We start from the raw sequence: 6445 nt of genomic DNA, 5'->3' as shown, positions 1-6445 counted from the left end.
GTTTTCACACAATAAAACTATAGTCGGCCCCCTTAAATTATAAATTATTATAGAGTTACCCTTCCTGAGTATTGCAGTACCTTAAATAGATATGGTAAGTTGCGTTTGAAATCTAGCAGTCTAGCAGGGACTAAATTTCTCTAAATCAATTCACTACTTTCAGTGAAAGTAGAATAAACAACAAACACACCATTTGGACATAGAAACGACACCCAGCAGCTTTATTTGTACAATGTATATGTACATAGCATATGCAAAATATGAAAATCAATTTGTATATACATGTTTATGTTGGATTGAATAAATCATGATGAAATTTAAACTTTATCGTGCTCTACCTGTCGTCCTAAACTGGCATTTAAACCACTATTCACCTCTTATATAGCCTTGCTAACGAGACCGCTAAAACTGTGTCCGTGTCCCTTTTATGTCAAAGAAAAAGGTAATGACTTTGAACTGAACTCTAATACAAAACGGTCAACACTAATCTAACTGATATTATTAAGTGAAATGTCTTCTTGATTCTGTGAATATTTCATTAGTTTTTAGATACAACAAATACATTTTTGTATGAGGAGAATCCTACCTTAAAAACCCTTCTTGAGAATCGTTAGATAAAACCTGCAGATGTGCAAAAAAGTTTTTTTTTGTGTGTTTTTATTTCATTCTAGGATAGATTTTTTTGGTTGAAATTTAGCAACCCAGATGATGATTACTCTGAAAAAGTAAAATTTCTTAGGGGGGGGGGGGGATAGGTTTTGTAGAAAATCTGTAATGTATACTTCTAAGTGTCCCGAGGCTGAAAATGAGAACTGAAACCTAACTGCACATTTTGCAAGACATTACCAATCATATACGAAGATAAAGAGGAAGAAGATATGCATCATCAATCTTTCAGAGGCAAAAAATGTATATATACTTTCTTTTATTTGGAAATAAAGCATTTACATATGCTGACACATATGTTGCTTTCAATTAACTTATTTGCATGAACTCTGATGCAAGCGTTTCGGAGATTATTTGCTCTTTTTTTTTTTTTTTTTTTTTGTTTGCTGTACGAAATGAAACTTCATACTTAACAAAAGAAATAATGTGCTCACAATAAATATCTTAAAGAAAGTATAACGAAGATTGATATCGTCCACGAACTTTTCGATGTTTCACATTACGTTAAATTTTATGTTGTGCAATAACAAGTAAAATAGCTGAATATGCTTTAGTGATGTAAAATATTCCCTAAACTCCCCTTAGAACCTCACCATCAACTTTGTTTTTATAAAAATTTTCGACTGACAACCAACTGAATTGTACTAATTGGTAGAAAAATATAAACAACATAATGCATTTCAGTATTGAAAACATTTTATGCGCAATGAGCACGCCCTTACATAATTATTCACACGTTCCTCATAAGATGGACACGAATCATTTCCATTTTCATAAATGATTTACGCGGTATGATCGGAATACCCAGTTTGGGAGACATCAGATGAAAAAAAAGCTTCCTGATTGTAGAAACTACAGTGTATATCCAATATGTTGAATTTTTTACGTTTTCAAGTATATGTTGTATGGCTATTCGTACCATTTATTAAAGGTAAGATTCATTCAATTTACTTTCCTAATGTTGAAGAAAACTGGTCAAGACGAATTGAAAATTAAATAGGACTGTTTTTAGAATATTTTTTTGTATATTTTAGGAGGGAAGGGGTCATGAAGCGATTTATACGAATGCATAAACTGTTCAAAACCAAGCTATATAAGTACATGATTCCTTCATTCCTGTCGCGATTTTGAGAATCTAGAACTAGACAAAATAGATACTGGGCTTTATGATTATTATAACTGCTAGAATTGGAACACTTATGTTAGGAGTAAGGTAAGAAAAGTTATTTATTTCTTGGCCAATATAATAAAAAAAATTACTATTGTCAAGTGAAATTAAAAGTAAGAATTGTTTCTTTCTGTTTTTGCAAAATAGAATTTACCATAAATGGTAAATCAAATTATACAACCAATATAAGAAATAATTTAGCTTAATGAAAAAGGTCAGGAATTAACAGTGACCGATCTCAAAAGATCTGCAATCAGTATAAATCTGTGGAACATAAAAACGGACCCCTGGAAATTCATGAAATAGGATCAGGTGCCAAGTAGGATTAAGAATCCCTGCTGATGGTCACTAGCTCCTGCCGTTGGCCATATGTATTGATCGGGTAAACATATTTATCAAACGGTATAAAAACAATAACAATGGACATATGAAATAAATCATTTAAAATACATTAAAATCACCTTCGATAGATATTAACTACCAGAATTACATCCTTTTAAAAAAAAATATATGTCAGAGAATTTAAGTAGTTTCTATGTACTATTAGTTACTTTATTAATTACAATTTTTTCATAAATGATGAGAAACGAGATGTCATATAAAGAAACATTAAGATAAAGTAAGATAAAGACGCAAAACGTTTTGACCGTTTATTCAAACAACATTCAGCTTTTCACTAATTTTTGCTCAAATATGTTTTTGATTTGAAGCTTTTATAAAAGGTCTGCTAATCAATTATAATAATAATCCTGGGAGATTAAGAATGTATTGAGAGTTTTCATTGGAAAGATTTCTCTGATATATAACAAAACATTTAATGAGATAAAAGCACCGACGTAATGACGTGATATTTTTATTTCACTGATTGACTCAAAAGGATTGGAAACAAGTTTTGTGCAACTAATTAAATTCCTCTTCTTATATATTACAATGTATCATGTAAATTGAAAAAATATAATGATAATATTGATATAGAAAAAAAGCATAAAACAAATATTAAATATATTAACTAGAGAATCTACATATTTCGTCTAAATTTTTATTGTCTCAAACTGCAGTGGTTATAATTGACCCTCTCAATGCGTCAACGCATGTGAATCAGTCCTATATTACAAATGCATGTAGAAATATTATAATAAATTGCTTAAATGGATCTAAAGGAATGCAGATGCACAACAATTTTATCAAACTATCAAAATCCCCTTTTGTTATGTAGCGCATATTTGGAACAGAAATTAATTCCCATTTGATTTTTTTAAAGGGGAATGCGTGTCAAAAGTTGACATTGTTTTTCTACTGGACGAGTCTGGCAGTATTGGATCGCTAAACTTCGAAAGGATCAAGTCATTTGTCAGCTCCGTCGTCGGTAACTTCAAAGTAGGAATCAACGCCAATCAATTCAGCGTGGGCAATTTTGCGTCCTCTTCTAGAGAGATGTTCCCACTCAACAGATATCACACAGTAGCGGATATTCAGTCTGCAATATCTTCCATTCCATACAGCAGTGGGAGAACAAGCATAGGAAGTGCCCTTGATTACGCCCAAAAGTACTCTTTTAGTTCTGCCAGAGGAGCAAGAAATTATTCGGCAAAAATTGCTGTTCTAATCTCCGATGGACAAGGTTCCTTTTTTCAATGAGACTAAATGCTCTCGAGTTGTTTTGATCCTATTTATATAATTATTGTTGAAGCCTTAGTTCATTTATAATTTAACCACTTTATGTTGCGAGATTTCATATATTCAATTTATAATCATCCTCTTTCTCTTGTTATATTGGCTACGAAAAAAAAATTACCCTTGTATGCCAAATATATACCAAACATACCAAAGGAACTGACAATGTCACTTTAATTATAGGCCTACCAAATGTAAGATTAGGAATAAGTCTTACAGTATATATTGGATCGTCTGTCGTACTTTATTGTGACTTCAAAAGCACGACCACCGTGTCTTCTGTTACGTGGCAATACCAGAAACACGGCGTCACAACCACCATCAACACAGGTAATACATTAAATATAGTGGGGGAACTGTTGGAACACCGTCTCTTACCCTAAAGAACGTTCAAATTGAAGATATAGGAAATTACAGATGTTTGGCCCAGAACTCCGCAGGAATAGGCCACAGTGGAACAATGCTATTTGTAGATTTGAAGCCAGGTATGTCTTCTTTCATAATTCCTTTTACGCGGAAATAATAAATTATTATTGCTGTAAATTCACACTTGGATTAATAAATTGTAAATTTACAGCAAGACACATTCAAATTTGTCTTCTGTTTACATATGCAATGTTTCTTTTTTAATATACATTGCAACATTATAAAAAGTTACTGATAAAGATATGCAGTTTTTTACAAAATAAAATGTGAGAGCAAAACACATCGACTCGATCACTTCATTTCAATAAAGATTTTAAAATGCAAAGCGATCTTGACTTGGTACTGAAGGCTGCAAGTGTTTGCTGAAATCTTATGATTCAGATATTTCTCTTAGAATTACCTGTGTTCACCATGATAAGAAGAGAGTACGCTGTCAATGCTAGCGAAAGCGTATCCCTGGTTTGCAATTTTTCCTCCAGTTACCCTCCTGTTGTTAAAGTTAGTTGGTACAAAGATGGCGTACCATTAAAGCTAGTGTCTAATGGAAAATACTCAGGCGGAACAATTGATTCTCCAAACCTCAACATAACAAATTTCCAGCGAGAGGAAAAAGGCTTCTACCACTGCTCTGTGTATAACCAGTATGGGTCCAAAAATAGCTCGGACATGGCAGTTTACTTATTTAGAGATACTCAAAGGACTTTATTGTAGCTGCGGGTTTTTTTTTTATATTTTCATAATAATTTAGTAAATATTTTCTACTTATTTTTCGCTAGAAAAGAGTTTTATCTTTTGAAAGTGAATAATTCCCTAAAAATCAATGTGAATGGACAAATACTCGTATTTTCGTGAGTTACTGAGTAGTCAAGTTGGCTAATCCCTGCTTTGAAAGTTGTATTGATATCGGTATAATAAAACGGTAAGTAGAATATCTGATCTGAGAGAATTAGCAAGATTTGAGTTTCCTCGATGATGACTAGTATTTCTCTTGCCTTCGCCTTGGAAAATAGGCTAGGCCTAATATCGGGGACCTAGAATCTTACTAGTTCCTAAACTGTGTATTGACCTTCATCATTCCTACATTTTGCGTCAAGATATTACTTTGTTATAAAATGGAATTCATCAATGCATAATCGTACCGGCTGTTAGATTTCATAAGTGGTAATTTTGAATACGTTGACCCTGTGTTGATATTTGTTTTTCTGGTATCATAAAACTATGTTGGTAAACAAAAATATTAAAAAGCCCCTGAAGAAGGAATTTTTAAATTGATTTTTGAAAACACCCATATAATTGATATGTTTTATAACAAAATTAAGAGAGTTCATTCCACGGTTTTGTCCAACGGTGAGAAAACTTCTATTGCTGAATTTTTTTTACTTAATAAATTGCGTAGCATCATTCGGACTTGCGGGAGAAGTGAACATTTTATATTAGTTTTTGAAAAAAAAATTAGATGATAATAAATAAAAAAAAAACATTAAATATCTTAATGCTTTCCCCACTGAACAATTATACATAAATGTCAAACGTTTAAATGATAACATAGATTTCAAAGTAGTCAGTGTAACTCAGAGAGAGAGCTTCTTTCGAACTGTCAAATTTACCTTTTTTTAAACGAATTTTGCACACAAATTTTGAATTTGATGCATTTTTTTTATTTTGCCCTGTGCTAAATACCAAATAAAATAACATTGCAAATGCCTTAATAGGAAATGACAATTGATACGACCAAAATTCCGGTGGTTTCTTTTGTTACATATCAATGATGTATTCAATCCTTAGATAATATATCATAAAAGTTACCTTAGAAACAGTACTTTCCGACTGAAATACATATCAAAAACAGAATACAATCTGAATATCTACTTTTTTTTGCATTTGTTTTCACCTTTGCAAAACTCTCTCAGAAAATATTTCATGACCAAATATGAACACTTAACTACAACATTTCTTTGTAGCGTAAACAAGTCTTCTCTTCACTAATTTCTGTACAATGTTTTCATGATATTTTGATACTTTAGGCCATAAAACAAGAGCACAGCTATGTTATGGCTTCCAGAGCCTAAAATGCGATATTTAAGCAATGAATTATTATTTTTTGAAATATATAGTCGCATAAATCCATTGGTGTGTGCAAACAAATCGAGTAAGGGGTGTCTTCTAGCTATTCCCACTTTTTAAAAATCTCAATTCCACCTATTCCCACTTGCAAATAACAATAGATGTTTAGATTTACCTGTATTTTGTACATTTTAAGACAGAAAATAATGAATACGTCTATGAGAAAATATAATTAATTTCGGATTTTTGAAATAATAAAAAGATCTTACAAGAAAAACAACTTAATACCTAAATTTAAGAACATAGTTAATTATTTGTTAACACAAAATTCCACCTATTCCCACATAAAATCTAACCTTTTTCTACATGATTTTCAAAAAGTGGGAATAGGTAGAATGAACCGAGTAAGGCGCATAGGTTTTTTTAAAAAAAAAATAATATTTGCAG

General features: G+C 31.6%; 1 pseudogene; it reads left to right on the top strand.

Moving 5' to 3' along the window:
• The first annotated feature begins 3095 nt into the window (after positions 1-3095).
• On the top strand, positions 3096-4645 carry LOC134239443 (hemicentin-1-like; annotated as a pseudogene).
• The last annotated feature ends 1800 nt before the right edge of the window (positions 4646-6445 follow it).

This window comes from Saccostrea cucullata, unplaced genomic scaffold (genome assembly GCF_032062105.1).
Source record: "Saccostrea cucullata isolate Sc308-1 unplaced genomic scaffold, CSIRO_AGI_Scuc_v1 ctg3419, whole genome shotgun sequence".
In the NCBI taxonomy this organism is placed as follows: Eukaryota; Metazoa; Mollusca; class Bivalvia; order Ostreida; family Ostreidae; genus Saccostrea; species Saccostrea cuccullata.
Note: the sequence above shows the minus strand (reverse complement) of the source record. Positions and strands in the feature narration are given on the sequence as shown.